The 17630-nt window shown below is 35.6% G+C and overlaps 1 long non-coding RNA gene across 1 annotated transcript in view; it reads right to left on the bottom strand.

Annotated features, from left to right (window-relative positions):
• LOC138834337 (uncharacterized) overlaps positions 1-17630 on the bottom strand; it is a 40806-nt gene that overhangs the window by 2265 nt on the left and 20911 nt on the right. The window contains exon 2 of the long non-coding RNA XR_011374069.1: positions 705-856. This is a non-coding gene — a long non-coding RNA (uncharacterized lncRNA). The remainder of the gene's footprint in view (positions 1-704; positions 857-17630) is intronic.

Here is a 17630-nt window from a genome sequence, read left to right on the forward strand (position 1 = left end):
ATTACTCCAGTGACGTGGTTTTGTAACCTATGAAAAAATTAACATTATTTCACAATGTATATATTTTTCTGAAAATTTATGCAATATCAAGTACAAAATATACAAAAAGACAATTATCCATCTCTTTATATTATTAAAAATAAAGATACTTCTGAATTGTACTTTCTTGCTAGAAAATCACAGGATGACTGCTGATGTTTGCTATCTTTCGAGGTGCTCCTATACACTTCTGAATCTTGTTCAAGGAGGTGTTTTTCCATAGTTTGTTTTGAGGTGATCAGAATATCAATACTGTAACTAACAACAACCATGGAACAGCAAAGATGATGGGATACCTGGCCAAAAATCTGAGAAATCACAGGAAGTGATAGGAAAGAAGACACCAGAGGACCCACAGCCTCATTGCCAGCTTCTGGATCCCAAAATCCTGCTTAACATGCTTTATATTCAGTCTACTACAGGGGTGGGAGGTGGTCAGTGCTTACAGGTATGTCCACAAACTAAGGCATCAATCTAGCTTGTGGTTACAACTATTAACTTGAGGTATTGTTTGTATACATAATGATAAATCCCTTTTTGTTAGAGAGCCGAAGGGAGCAATAGTCATTACAACCATAGCACAGACATCCATCTTGTCTCCAAAGTCTTAATCTTTTAGTGTCCAACAGCTCTAACTTAAATACTCTTGAGGTAATAACTCATACCCTTGTCTTCCCTTGACTGTTTGACCTTCCCAGAGAACCGTTCTCAGCTTTTTGATTGCTGTTTGAGATGGCTTCCCAATCTATCCTTTCCAGGTCTAACAGTTTGACTGTAGATTCCATCACAAGTACTGTTACAGTCAATAGTCAGGAACCTGAAACATGAGAATTAGGAGTTGAAGAAAGCCTGGTCTAAACTGCAGAATCTTGTCTCCAAAGAAAAGAAATTCTATAAATATTAATCTACTATGAAACATACAATACATTAAATTTATATAATGGAACAAATAGATCATTGTTAATGGAAATAAAATTTTGGCAGAAGTTTTAAACACATACATATGTATATATATATATATATATTTAAACTTGGAGAAATAAAATTTCAAGTGGTATTATATGCAAGTTTCAGTCTACCTGCCACCTACCTATTTACTGACATGCTTATTTCTGATTAGTCTTCACAAAACACTGTTTTCTTACATAAGTACCAAAAAAATTGCAAAACAAAAAGTACAAAAAGTGCAGTATCAAAATACAAGTGTAGTTTAATCCCTACCAAAATAATTTGGAGAAAACATGCATTAAGTTAATGGCATTGAGTATTTCTCAAGAAGGAGAGTCTAGAAGAATGTGTATATTTTGTAAATTGTGTGTGTGTTTGTCTGTGTGTGTGTGTGTGAATGTGTGTGAGTTTTCCATAAGTAAATAATAGAGTCAGAAGTAGACATATTATTCTTGCTTAGTCTTTTTGCTCAAAACTGACACTCTATTACTTGAGCCACATCTCCACTTCTGGATTTTTTTTTTTTTTTTTTTTTTTTTTTTTTTTGCCGGTTGTGGACCTGAACTCTGGGCCTAGGCGCTGTCCCTCAGCTCTTCAGCTCAAGGAGAGCACTCGACCGCTTGAGCCCACAACACCACTTCCGGCTTTTTCTGTGTATGTGGTGCTGAGGAATCGAACCCAGGGCCTCATGCTTGCAAGGCAAGCACTCTACCACTGAGCCACCTTCCCAGCCCTGGATTTTGGTTTCTTAATGGGAGAAATATCTCACAATTTTCTGCATGGGCTGTTTTAAACCAGGATCCTCAGTTTTTGACCTCTAAAGTAGCTAGGTTTTAAAACATGAGCCACTGGTGGACAGCACTATGATAACTTTTTGCATGTTTGAATACATTTTAAAGTAAGACATATATGTTACTTGTGAGAATGATGAAATAGTAATTAATGTTTAACAGAATTTAAAGCATACATAACTGAGAATGGCAAGTAGTTGAGAATTGTATGGAATAAATCAAAATTACCTCTGATAGTTTTCATCCGGTGCACATTAATGATTGCATTGTTGGACCCTAAGGCCATCAGATAGCTGAGCTCCAGCTGGCTGCTATGCTCATTAGGCCTGCTAGTGCTTTTCACAAAAATGTGATGTTGTTGGATGACAAGGTTCATTTTCAAGATCAGAACCTGAAATATTTCTAATGATCTAGAAGCGGCAACATACCAGGACAAGAAATGTGATTAACAGTGATTAACAGCAAAAACCATCCAATCCAAGGAAAAGAGTATCACAAAGAATCGTGGACTGAATATGATGGTCAATGTCTGTAATCTCTGAATTTGGGAGGCTGATTTAGGAGTAGGCTTGGGACCAGTCTAAATTTTAGGCCAACAGAAGGACACATAGTAAAATGCTATCTTAAAACAACAACAACAAAAGACTCAATGACTGGGAATGTAGTAGAGTGCTAAGGTAGCATGCATGAAGCACTTGATTTGATTCCTCAGTATGACATAAACAGAAAAACTGGAAGTGGTGTTGTGGGTCAATTGGTAATGTGCTAGCCTTGAGCAAAAAATGCTCAGAGAGAGTGCCTAGGCCCTGATTTCAAGCACCAGGGCTAATGAATTCTTTATACTCAATAGAAAATTGTGCTGTTGTACATTCATAATAAACTTTGTTAGGAAAAAGTAAAATAAATTAATGAAATATTATCTGGAATTGGACAGGACATAGTGAGATCTGAAAATGATTGCTGCCGATGGTTCCTTGATACAACTTATGTTACAGATACACTTGCCATATTGTGAATTTTTAAGAATACAATCGTGGGTTTTTTTCTTTTTCAAAATAATTGTACTGCCAGGTGCTAGTGGCTCACACCTGTAATCCTAGCTACTAAGGAGGCTGAGCTTGAAGGTCTCTTTTCAAAGCTAGCACTGGTGGGAAAGTCTGTGAGACCCTTATCTCCAACTTAAGGGTGAGAAAATGTGAACTGGCACTTTTGCAAGTCTTGAGCTGAAGGCCTAGTGTTCAAGTCCCACAACCGACAAAAAAAAATACTAGTAATAATAGTAATTATGTAATTACTATTAAGGTGTTATGTATAAGGGCTACCAATTCATAATTTTTTCCTTTGCTAAAATAAACACATATCCATATACATTACCAACAGTCAGGATTTGGCCATCTACTTTCCTGCTGATCTCTGGGTGTAGAGGCAATGTGTAATACAAAACAATACAAATCAGTTCTGACTATAAATAATTTTTCTCTACACATCTTAAAAATCAATGCTGACAACATGAAATAAAAAACCCCTAAGTTTAAAACATTCTTCTAAACAAGTTAGAGAAATCCTGGTAAGAATAAATCCTGGTAAGAATAATTTCAGAGAGCTTGAACTCAGGGCCTGGGGTCTGTCTCTGAGGTTTATTACTCAAGGCTAGTGCTGCCACTTTGAGCCACAGTGCCACTTCCAGTTTTCTTGTGGTTAATTGAACAGAAACGACTCACCAGCTTCCCTCTCCAAATTGGCTTTGAACTAGGATCTAGAGATCTCTGCCCTCTGTGTAGCTAGGAATATAGGCATGAGTTCCTGGCGCCTGGTTAGAATAATAGCTTACCTGAGACAGAGGCCAGTTAATATTAAATGTCAATCATGTTTAACTTTGTAAAATAAAGTTAACTGAAATGCCTTCCACTAGAAATAAGGAATCAAATGTATAGGTGGGTTACAAAGTTCTTACCAGAAGCTACATATTTTCCTTTTTTTTTCTTCCAAAATTGTGTGGTTTCCGAATCATACCTTATCTTTCCTTGCGATTTCTTTAGTTTATTTCATACATGCCCACAGCTTCTTCAACTATCATTTATTTATGTGAAGAGCTTTCAAATACCTATTTTCAGTACAAACTCCTTGTATGCATCTTTCATTCATATACTCAACTGTCATAAAAACTTGAGAAACAGTATTCATCTCTTTTCATTACTGGATATTATTAATGAGTAAGTAAAATTTAGGAAAATAAAGAATAACATCAATAAATATAACATGATTTTAATAGTACTGTTAAACATAAATATAACGTTGCTATTTTCTGAGCAATTTAATAAAAACCTCAAAGAAAGAAATAAACTTATTTGAGTGCAGATATTGTGGTTTAAACTCTGATATTGTGGTTAAACCTTACCTTCTCACTTAAGCTTTTTCCCTAACTGGTGGTGCTCTATACTTGAACCACAACTCCCTTCCAAATTTATGTGGGGGATTATATACAGATAAGAAGCTTGTGGAATAAAAATCATTTATGTCCCTATCTTGGGGTTCATTTCACTTAACAGCATCTTATATGATTATATGGTACCCTGTATTAGTTACTTCAAGTAAGGGAAACCATGGGACCTATGGATATTTTGGCCTGGCTTATTTCACTTACTATATTTTTTTCACATCTTTCCAATTCCTAACAAATGGGATGATGTCATTCTTTCTGATGCAGGAATAGTATCATATATATATATATATATATATATATATGTATACATACATATGTATGTATATACATACAGATATATACATACACATATATATGTGTACGTATATATGTATATTCATATATATACAAGAAAGTGTGGCACATATATATGTATATATACACACATAGGTATATATGTATATATTCCATACATATGTATATAAGTATATATCCATTCATCCACTGAGGTGCGTCTGAGTCCATTTGATATCTTAGCTATTGTAAATAATTCTGCAATATACATAGTTGTGCTGGTAGCTTAGTATGTTCTAATTTTTGATCATTTGGTAAATGCCCAAAAGTGAGATTGCTGGGTGAGCTCTAAGTGGAGTCTTGGAAAAAATTATATTAACTGAAATAAGTCAGACCCAAAAAATCATAGGTCCTATGGTTTCCCTTATTTGCAATAAGTAGTATATATCTGCGACAAGAATAAAAGTTCAAAAAGTATGTACATATGACCAGATAAGATATTCTTAAGCAAATTGAACTACAAGATAGGGATTTATAATATAACATCTGATTTTTTTGTTTCATTGTATGTTCCTCCACCATGGTATAACCCCTGTTTTCTCTGTATTCGGTGTCAGTGCCCTGTATCTTGTATACACAATTCTCTAGCTTTGGGAGGGGAAGGGAAAAAACAAATTGTTTAAATAGGGATACAGGCTGACCCATTGTAGCAATGAGATACACAATGCACTATGTTGAAAAAGGAACTTTGCAATTTAGGCAGGAAAGAGGGGAAGGTGGGAGTGGAGGAGTAATTGTGCAGGTGGGAAGGAAGGAAGGGTAGGGGAAAACAAAGGAGGAGGTAGCAAGGCTTAATAGAAAATTACTCATTACCTTGCTCATGTAACTATAACCCCTCTATATTTTGTTTTTAAATAAAAACCTCTTTGAAAAAAAGGTGTCATGTACACCTAGTATAGTTGCCTACATCTGTAAACCCAGCTGATCAGGAAGCAGAAATGAGGCCAGGCCAGAGAAAAAAACTGCCAAGTCATCCATCTCAACAAATGAGCTGGCCATAGTGGTTCACATCTGCAATCCTAGCTAATTGTGTGGGAGACATAAGAAGCAATCTAAGATCATTCAGTCAATCTAAGATCAGACCCTGGCAAAAAGTTCAAAACTTCAAGTCAATAAAATGAACTAGAAGTATGCCAAAAGTAATTGAGCTGCTTGTTGCTATAAAAATAAAGTCCTATCTAGCAAGCAGAGAACATCTGAATAGAACCCTAGTAATACTCCTCTCTTCCACCAAAAAGCCTAAATAACATTTTCGCATTTGAACATCTAATTTCAAGGCCACTGAAAGATTAGAGATGGTGATATTCTCTTTAAAATTATGTATTCAAAGGAGACAAAGTTATTTAGGCTTTGAAATAATTGACTAAGAATTAAAATGCATGTGATTTTTGTTAGCTCCATAATTCTCAAAAATATAAAATATATTCAAGTATTTAATATATACCCATATGTGTACAAATATCCATGTATGTATGTATATACATGTATGTGCATATATGTATATATACATACACGTGGTTCATCTCTTTTCTGTGTAGCAAATGGTACAAATGAAACTGTGCAATCACTACTCAAAGGCATGAATAAACAAAGAGAATGAGCATAGAACTCATATTTAGGAATCTATGGCTAGCCGATAGCACTGACAATCTTTTACATCAGTTTGCATGTGTCACTTACTGCAGTACAGGGACAGTATGACAACAATGGGATACCAGGCAGAAGAAAGGAGAAATGAAAGATACAAATAGTACAATACTCTTTCTGATGGGTAAGTAGGATTTCCTCTGTGTGTGTGTGTGTGTGTGTGTGTGTGTGTGTGTGTGTGTGTGTGTGTGTGTGTGTGTGTGTGTGTATTACATTTTCTTGAATCATTTCTCTCTTGAGGGGTATCTGGGCTGATTCAGTAAGCATGGTTGTGCTGAAATATTTACTATATCCTGGTTTGTAATCTTTCAAGTAAATGCCTAGGAGTAGAGTTGCTGGATCATATGTAAGTGGCTAGTCAAAACAGAGGTGAAGGGGGAAAAGGTACAAGAATGACCAGGAGAAAATGGGGGAAGTGCACAGAGTAATCGAGTAAATATCCTACAAAATTAAGAGTGAAGGAAGAGGTGCATAGAGGAAGGATGTGAATGTTGAAAGGGTTGGCATTGATCAACGTATATTGTACGCAGAAACTGCCTTGTTTAATAATACCTTTGCTACTTAAAATAATAATTAAAAAATCATGTCCCTAAAATATTATGCAATTAGAAGCCAACCATAAGAATCTGCTCAGATTACCTCTAGGGTCTATAAATCTGTTTTGGTTAGTATAATTTTTAGAACAACACTAATGATACATATCATCTAAAGAAAATTTAATGATTTCCAGCTATTTAAGATAATCATTTTTGGAGATATAGCTCAAGTGGCAACTTGTTACCTAGTGAGCAATGCTTTCAGATATTGAATTCAATGTTGATCTTGAACAAAAGTAAAAACAATTAATAAAAGTCAGGCACTTTCCATGGCACTTGTAGCTCATTAGTTTAAACCTACCTTTAATAATAAGGCAGAGATTTGGGAATCTCAGTTCAATGTCAGCTTGGATAGGAAAATCTGTGAGACTCTCATCTCCAATTCACTTCCAAAGAAAGATGGAAGTGGAATCATGGCTCAAGTGGTAGAATGCTAGCCTACAGCATAATGCTCAGGGATAGAACCCAAGCCTTGACTTCTAGCCTTAGAAAAGTGCATAAACATACACAAAGGAAGTAAGTCACTCAAGTTCTCAACCTTCCATTTCCATAATCCTAACTCTAATCCTGGTCAGAACCCCGAGAGTAACCTTGATGATAATAGTAACCCAATCCTAAAATTAATGGAAAATATATCCTAAGAGATATTCATGGTCTTTGAAATGCTTTATTTGCACTTTGCACCAAATCCTACAGATTCCCTAAACTGGACTCTGAAATCATTCCCTATTATGAATATTAACCTCAAATCTTCAACTCATGAAAACTATCATAGTTTCCACTGATCTTAACTTTTACTGAACTCCTATATCTCTAAAAAGAAGTTGCAGGTTTACTTAAATGATACTCTACTTCCTAACCCTAACTATATATCTAAACCTTACTAGAAACCTAACTCTAAATTTAACCCTATTGAACCCTGAACAGGAAAATTAGGAAAACTCTGTAGTTTTTGTTAAATTTCACACTTATTTTACTTGAAAATGTTAGCAGAAAACTTTGTTTTACCTTAAAGCTTACCCTTCCCTAACCCTAAGTCTAACCTGAACTAGAACAGTAACCCTAACCATAGTACTAATAGCCTTTGGATTCTAAAAGCCATACAAATACATTAGATTTATTCATCCTAACTTTGATTCAACTAATCTCTCTAAAAATAGTTTGTAGTTTTACTCATTATCTTGCCATTTTTGTAACCCTAACCTTAACTGGAATATTGAGGCTAACCCTCACACTAACCATATCCTAATCTTAATATAATTAGCAGGTTCATATTTCACATTCATCCTAATTCTAACATGACTTGTTATTCAAAGATAGTTTCAGTTTTACACTAAACTTATCATTGCCCTAATGCTAACACTAACCACAGCTGCAACTGAACCTAACTTTCACCCTAATGATAGTCCAATTCTAATGTTTAAGAAAAATAGTTTAGTTTTAATCAGTTTGCACCCTGGAAATGAGTTTCAGATTGCCTTGATTCCCACAAATTTTCTGACTTTTCCTCTGAAGTTATCTTGTTCCCTAACATGAACCATTATAAAATAACTTGCCCTCAAATTCTATTATCAGGAAAAATACTGTAGTATCCATTGATCCTACATTTTCCTGAACCCCTGTAGCCTAAAACATTTTCGGATTTACTTACCATCTAGTCCATTACTTAACGCTCTTAACCTAAACTGGATGGAAATGTCTCATTTATTCATTAAAAAATGATCACTAAGAAATAAATATAATGAAAATACTTTAGTTTCATCTCAGTCTACTTAAAATAGATTGGTTGCTATTATCATCAAGGTTACTACAGTCTCAATTTGGTACCAAAATATTTGTGTTCAGGAATATCACTCATTTTTAGAAAATGACTATTCAAACAAAGCTTATATTATATTTGAAATTTAAAAAATGAAAAGGATACCCAGATTAATGACCTTACTGAGACATTCAGAGATTAGAAAAATGTAGAAATATCCTCATTTATGTTGGTCAAACATGGAAGAGAGGATAGGGCAAGCCCAAAGCCACATACCAATGGCAGAGATACTTAACAAAGTCCCATGAAGTTGAAATCAGTCTTAAAAGGGAGATTTTGGCATAAAGGAAGTAGGGCATAAGAATGGAGATAGAAATGGTGGACTAATACAGTCATATAACTCAATATAAATAAGTGAGAATATAAGTAGGAGACTGGAAGGGATATGTGGGGTTCGGGTAAAGGAAGAAAGAAAAATGGAAAGGTTGACAATTATCCAGATGCATTGTACATTGAAATGCACATATTCTCTATTCAACACTGACATGATGAAGCAAAACCCCTTTGGACAATTATCTAAAAATTAATTTTTTTGAAAGTTTAATATTAATGGACCAGATGCATAAAACTTTAGAGATAAATAAGAGGATAGCATTCACATATTGTTGAGGCTTGTGCTCCTTTCAATATACAAAAATTAGTGTGACAAGTCTACTCCGAATGTAAATTGTGTTTTGCCAATTCTTCTTGCCAGTTGCTTAAAATATAGAGAACCAATTTCCAATATCCCTACACTTCCAATAAAAAAAAATCTTATAGACCTTTGGGTTTTTCACTTGTTTCTAAATATCTTAATGTAATGTATTGGAACTAATTTCATTCCACATTTAAATTTAACTTTTAGATCACTAAATTCTTTTAAAATCATTTCACTCCATCACAGGTATGGACAGATAACTGATGTGGGCAGAATTAGAACTATTCAGAAGGTTGTAAATAGATGCTTACCTAGTTTTCTCTCTTCTGGAGCATAGAATATAGATTGTCTTAATTGGAAAAAGTTTGCCTTCCCAGGTTTTCTGCATATGAACATTACATCAACATTTGGTTATTAGAGGATTATTCAAGATTAGCTAAATGTTGATTGATAATGACTGAGCTTGACAGAAAGGTGAGAGAAAACAATCTACACTTCAATGAGGTTCTGACTTGTGTTTCACAAAGGGTTATGAAAGCTCTCCATTAGAAATCTAGCAGCTGTGCTTCTAAAAAGTCCTTGCGTGGTTTGACTTTCTGATGTCTCAATTCAAGTACTTCTCCTTGGAGTTCCATACTATTCAAGATGCTGTATTAGATCCTTTGAGCAGACAGCCCTTGGTGATGAAATTTGAGCTTTTCAAAATTGCTCTCCCAATTCCATCCACAAAATGCAGACAAAAAGACAAAAAAAAAATGAAAAAAATTGTATCTGTTGATAGTGCATATACTTTTATTTTCCATTACAAACATAAAATGTAGTAAAATGTTTCATAGCAATTACTCTGGACTAGGTTATGGACACATTCTAATGTAAATAATATACTGTGTTCAAGTAAAAAGTTTGAGGATCCAACATTTTAATATGCCTGTGGTCCTAAAACCAATACCTTACTGATATTGACTGATAAATAAAACTTCCCATAAGTACAGAAGTTTTCCTTGTATCTTTTTAATATATATTATTATTGTAAAGACACTGTACACAGGGGTTACAGTTACATAAGGAAGGAAGTGAGTACATTTCTTATTGAGCATTATTACCCAATCCTTTGTTTTTCCCCTACCATACCTTCCCTTCACATCACCCAAATCCTCCCTCCAACCCCCCTCTGACAGTATATACTCTGATAGGATATTCTCCTGCTCGTTTGGTTGTTGAGAGTCTACAAGAGCAAGCATTCCATGGGGAGCAGGGTGACACCATACGGCCTTTACTTACTGAGATTTCCAAATGACTTCCTATCACTATTACTGCATTTTGCAAGTAGAATCTCATGTCTTAAAACGTACCAGTTTTAAGAGATAAGAGGAGTGGTAAAAGAACTCTTAGAGACAAATACATCTTCAACATATTTGGTTCCAAGAATTCCGTCTAAGGCATATTCAACAACTAGTGAAACTTATGTTGACTGTAACTATGTGTCTTTCTCCATGTGTGCATGTATACATGGGTATATGTATGTGTGTATTTGTGAGCATAGTAACATACATGTGTACACATATAAGGGCACATACATATATGCATATATAAACAAATGTAAATATATAAATATATTTGCATATATATATCAAGCGTTCAGTGATTTAATGTATAGTTCCTAACACATTGTCATTCTCACAAAGTGTACATGATAAACTGCTCTGAGGATCTGTGCTCTATGACGGGTATCCTTTGTACTCACTTCCCCACTATCATGTTTTTCAGTCTACTTTCCATAGAATAGTTTTGTTTTCATTACATGTAGTTACTCACTGATACTCAAAGGAAAAGGTTGTTTGTAAAAGGAAACGTACTTTTAGATCACAGGTTGAAAGTATCTTATCTATCCCAATTATTCCTATGACATAAAATTTATAATAGTAATAAAATTGAAAAGGAATTCCTAGATCTGTTGTTTTACCATTTAGAATGGCAAATAATAATATCACATCACAGTTGTAACTCTTCAATAAGGCAAAGTAACTGATTGTCCATATCATGTTCCCACAAACCAGTGGATCCTGAAGGATAATAGTAGACCACCAGAAATTCTAAGCAGCAGACATGAAGCATGAAAGAGAAAGTGAGGAAATGATAAAGAGTATAAGAGAGAGAAAAATATCATAATAGTGAAAGTGCATAACAGATAAATAAGAGCTGTATGAGAATATTCATATGCCTATCTTTGACACTACATGTACATTTGAAGGTATTTGTTGCATAATAACCAATCAACATAAAATATAAAGCGTTTCATGGAGGTCGGAGGAAGATGGTAGAGGAGAACCTGGAGGCTAAACAAGCTCTCACATACAAAGCAGTTTTAGTGTTCCAGTGAACAGTACTAGCCTAGACAATCACACCAAGTGTGCCAACACTGTACACAGAGTTTGACTAGAGAGGGAAGATCCAGGCAAGAAGAAAGATCTGAGCACTTGCCAGTAGCCACGGTTGTGGCAGCATCTGTGGCACCCATAGCCACCATATCTACAACAGAGTGTCCAGGACAAAGGTGCCATATGCAGTGGGTGAGCGGATTCTACTCAACACCAACAAGAACTGAAAAGGAGCAGATAAATTCATCCTGCAGATCACAGACCAGAGATAACCAGGAACAAAGACTCCTGCCTGAGTAGAATCCTGACATTCTCACTCCTTCTCATGGAGCAGAGGAGGGAAGGCTGCCCCTCCCCCTCCCACCAGACATCATCTTTGATACTGAGAAAGGCCAGGCTGAGCAACTAGCTCCAAGTCAGGCCTTGGAAGAAAACAAAAGAGTCATTTAGCAGGTCACAGGTATCTGACCTGAACTTCCAGGCTCAGATCCACCCAGGAGAAAGTCACCTAGCCCAAGCAGAGAAAGTTCTGCCCCCCAGAGGAGTGACTATCTTCACTGGGTTAACAGAACCAGAGGCTGCCCCTACCTACAGCAGCCTAGACAATCAATTGAAATTCAATAAACATAAACCTTGAGAATGGCTGCAGGCTGGGGTCTGGGAGTGTCTCAGGAGCTAGCCCCTCAGGGAAAAGCTACTGTTTGCTGAAACACCTCAACCCTACCCCGAACATAGCCTCATCACAGCATCTCCAAACTAGAGGAAACAGCCATCTTTCTCTTTCGTGATACTCAAAGCAGATCTCCCTCCCACTGAACCAGACTGAAGGAGGATCACAAAATCCTGGATAAAGCGGAGCATTTTATTGACTGCTCAAACAAACTGATGTAAGAAATCAATCAGGCCACAAGAAAACCAAACACCATAAGCAGACCAGAGACTCCACGAAGAGACTGGTTACAGACACAGGGGAGATACAGGATCTTCCCATTCCTCACATACCCCCGAAAATTAAACAACTCTTTTTGGTACCATTTTTTTAAATTTTAAATTGTTTTCTATTAATCGTTTTTTTCTTCTTCTCCTAATTTTTATTTTAGGTGTGTGTGTGTGTGTGTGTGTGTGTGTGTGTGTGTGTGTGTGTGTGTGTGTGTGTGCGTGTGTGTGTGTGTGTGTGTGTGTGTGTGCTTTTTAAAAAAAATTGCTATTGACATTTTGGTCCTTTTTAAATTGTTTTAACTTTTTTTGATTCTTTTCATTTTTTTGTTTTTCTTTTTTTTTTTTGAGTGACTTAATTGCTGTTTTGCCTCATCCCCAGATAAATACCCTTTATCGTTTATTAGAACTTATCCCCCATTGTGTACATAATTAATCCAGAAATGTATTACTTAATTCACAAACTTTTAGGCTTAACTGTTTAATAGCAGTATTATATCTTTATACCATATAATTTTCAAGTAAATATTTTAAGAATTTTTATTTTTTAGTTTTTCATGTCTCCTATCATCCCCTCCTGTCATCCTATCCTTTTCTTCTCTCAATATCACTTCTTTAAAGTTACATAATTTTTAAATGTTTCACTTTTTAAATTTAAATTTTTGTTTTTCGATTTTTGATTATCTTCTTTTTAATTTCTCTCCAATCATTCTGTCCAATCCCTTTCCCTTTCTGAGATTAGGACTTGGTTAAATTTACTTTAACTTCTCCACATTTTTCTAATCCTATTTTTCCACACATTTCTCCCTGAACATAATAATTTCTGATTTGAAAAATTCATCTTTGCTCTTCTTAGCCCATTAATGCATAGTTTTTTTGATGTTGAATAGATTGTATCTGTTACACTAGGTTCTATCTGCAGCCATTTTGACTTTGCAACTACAGGACTTTGGTTGATGCTTGCCTTAAAATAGTGTTTTAGCAAAAAAATTGGTGTCACTTTCATATCAAGTGTGCAGAACAAGCCGGAAAACACGAGAAAAATGGCAAGTCTGGGTATCTCAACTCCCATTCATGATAATCCAGTGACAGAACAGTTAATGAATAATCCGGAGGAGAGTTCCTGCAAAGCACTACAAACACTACTGGTAAACGTGGTGAATGAAAAGAATGAAAGCTTTCAAAGGACTCAGTTTGAACGTGATAGGGAGAGACAGAGGAGGCAAACCAAACATTAGTACAGGAATTTCGTGACTGTGAGGAAACTATTCAAAGACTGATACAGTAATTGTGTGAACAGGTTGAGAACTGTCAAAGAGAAATAAAGGAATTGCGTGAGCAGGCTGAGAACAGTCAAAGAGAAAGAAAGGAATTGTGTGAGCAGGCAGAGAACAGATGAAGAGAGACACAGGAATTGCGTGAGCAGACTGAGAACAGTCAAAGTGAACTACAGGAATTGCATGAACGTGAGGAAGATAATCAAAGCATAACACAGGAATTGTGACATCGGGATGAGAATAGACAAAGATCAATAGAGGCATTCATGGAATCCATAAACAGACAGCTGAAAGAATTCAGGGCGACCACACAGGGAATGCTGAATGGAGCCCCGACAGCATGAATGGGAGTCCAAGTAATCCATAACCAATCAACTAAGTGATTTGAGAACACCAAATTAAGGAAGTAAAGAAGTTCATAGAAGATCTAAAACAAGGCTACACAAAGAATTTGAAGCCATCAAGGCCGACCAATTAGAAGGAAAATAAATAAACCAAGTAAAAAGACAACAGTAGGTTAGAGCATGCAGAAGATCGAATCTTGGAGATTGAAGACAGCCTAGGTATTATAAAGAAAGAACATACAACTATCCAAGACAAATCCAAGAAATATGATAGATCTATTCAACATTTGGAATACACAATGAGAAGGCCTACTCTGAGGACAAATGGTGTAGAGGAGCCCGTAGAGACAGAAGTTAATTGTCGAGTAAATTTTTTTAACAGGATCCTAGCAGAGAACTTCCCAAACACACAAAAAGATAGGCCTATTCAGATACAAGATGCTTGTAGAACCCCAAATAGACCAGACCAGAACAGCACTTCACATTGTCACATTATAATCCACACAGGACCAATTCAGATCAAGAATAAGTTCTTAAAAATGTCAAGGAGAAAAGATCAATCATCTATAAAGGAAAACCAATTAGAATCACCTCATATTTTTCAGCATAGATAAGTAAAGCAAGAAGAGCCTGGCAGGCTGTATGCCATGCCCTGAAGACAAACAATTTTCAACCAAGAATAATGTACCCAACTAAACTCTCCTTCATAACTGAAGGTAAAATAAAAACCTTCCATAGCAAAGAAAAACTGAAAAATATAGCTCCACCAAACCAGCCCTATAAAAAATACTTAAAGATGACCTACACACAGAAAACCAACAACACCACAATAATGGCTAAGAAACCACACCCAAAATGAGAATCCAAGAACCATACGAAAAACCAAGTTTCCACAGCCCCCAAGGAGGTGGATAGCATGGCAGGAGCTACCAAACACCTCTCAGTCCTACCTCTCAACATTAACAGACTTAAAGCTCCAATTTAGAGAAATAGACTGTCTAGTTGGATTAAAAAGCAAGATAATTCTATCTCCTGCTTTCAGGAGGCACACTTTACCTATAAAAGCAAACACATTTTGTTAATGAAAGGATGGAATAAAATCTACGAAGCAAACGGCTGCCATAAACAGGAAGGAGTTGCAATAATAATATCAGATAAAATATGCCTCGAATTAAAATTAAAGAGATAAAGAAGGTCGCTACATATGACTTATGGGTTCTCTACTTCAGGAGGATATTACAATTCTAAATGTGGAATTGCCAAACAATAGAGCACCAAAATTTATCCAAGAGACACTATTTTCCCTTAGATCTCACATAGATCCAACAACATTAATTGTTGAGGATCTTAACACACCACTATCCCCACTATATAGATCAAATCAGCAAAAAAAATCAACAGGGCAACCACAGATTTAAACAACTGCATAGAGCAAAGAGATTTAACAGACATCTACTGAATATTTCACCCAGTAGCAACCGAAAACTCGTTTTACTCTGCAGTTCATGGATCATTTTCCAAAAGAGATCACATTTTAGGTCACAAAACAAACATGTCCAAATTCAGAAACATTGAAGTTACACCTTGCATCCTCTCAGAACACAAGGGAATAAAATTAGAACTCAACACCAAAAAAGTCTTCTAACACATGGAGGCTGGACGACACACTGTTTAATAACCAGGGGGTCATAGAAGAGATTAGAAAAGAAATTCAAATGTCCATGATATTCCACAAAAATGAACACACAAATTACCAGCTCCTTGGGGACACTGCAAAGGCAGGACTCAGTGGCAAGTTTATAGCTCTGAGTTCCTACACCAAGAAATTAGAGAGATCTGAAACCAACCACTTAATGAGACATCTGAACCACCTTGACAAAGAGCACCAAGATAAACCCCAATTCAATAGATGGAAAGAAATAATTAACATTAAATCCGAGTTAAACGAATAAGAAATAAAAAAAAAAAAACAGAATGAATCAACAAAAAAAGAGTTGGTTCTTCGAAAAAATTAAAAAAAATTGACAAACCCTTAGCAAATCTTATCATAAAAAGAAGGAACACACCCAAATAAATAAACTCAGATGTGAGAATGGAAACATCACCACAGAAACAACCAAGATTCTGAACATTATAAGGGAATATTTTCAAATATTTATGCTAATAAGTTTGAAAACTTGGCAGAAATGGACCTTTTGCTAGCAATTATCAACATGAAAATACTAAACCAAGATGAGTTAAAGCATATTAAGGGGCCCACATCAAGCATTGAAATAGACACAGCAAAAAGAGACCTCCCATGTAAGAAAATCCCAGAATCTGATGGATTTACAGTGGAATTGTACAAGAGCTTCAAAATAGAGCTCACACCAATACTACTCCAACTCTTCAATGAAATTGAAAGAGATAGTTCACTACCGAACACATTCTATGAAGCCATCATAACCATCATCCCGAAACCAGGCACGGACTCATCAAAGAAAGAGAAGTATAGACCCATTTCTTTGATGAACATTGATGCAAAACTTCTCAACAAAATTTTGGCCAATCGACTTCAACAATTCATCCGAAAAATCATACACCAATATACAGGATTTATTTCAGGGATGCAAACCTGTTTCAATATACACAAATCAATTAATATAATTTATCACATCAACAAGAGCAAGGATTAAAACCACATGGTTATCTCAACAGATGCAGAAAAAGCATTGGACCAGATCCAACACCCCTTTATGATGAAGGTTCTGGAAAAATTAGGAATCCATGGAACTTTCCTCAATACAATAAAAACTGTATATGGAAAACCTACAACCAGCATTATAATTAATGGTGTAAAACTAAAGCCATTTCCTCTTAACTCGGGAATGAGACAAGGATGTCCACTCTCTCAACTTCTCTTCAATATAGTATTAGAATGCCTAGCTACAGAAATAAGACAATATGCCAACATAACAGGGATCCAAATAGAGAAAGAAGAAGTAAAATTCTCTCTCTTTGCAGATGACATGATCTTGTACTTAAAGAATCCCACGGACACTACTCCCAAATTACTCAAGCTGATTCAAACCTGGAAAAATAGCAGGGTATAAAATTAACCCTGAAAAATTAATGTCTTTTCTGTACGCCAACAATGAGAAAAGTGTGGCTCAAATCAGGAAAGCTTTTCCATTTGTAATAGCCCCACAAAAAATAAAATTCCTAAGATTTAACTTAACCAAAGAAGTGAAGGACTTATATGATGAAAAATTTAAAAATCTGATAAAGGAAATCAAAACAGAACTTAGAAAGTGGCAAAAACCTCCCATGTTCCTCGATAGGAAGGATGAACCTTGTGAAAATGGCAATATTTTCCAAGGCTATCTACAAGTTCAATGTCATACCTATCAATATTCCAACCGCATTCTTCAAGGAAATAGAAGAGGCAATCCAAAAATTCATA

The sequence above is a fragment of the Dipodomys merriami genome, unplaced genomic scaffold, assembly GCF_024711535.1.
Source record: "Dipodomys merriami isolate MVZ:Mamm:240054 unplaced genomic scaffold, mDipMer1.0.p SCAF_212, whole genome shotgun sequence".
Lineage (NCBI taxonomy): Eukaryota > Metazoa > Chordata > Mammalia > Rodentia > Heteromyidae > Dipodomys > Dipodomys merriami.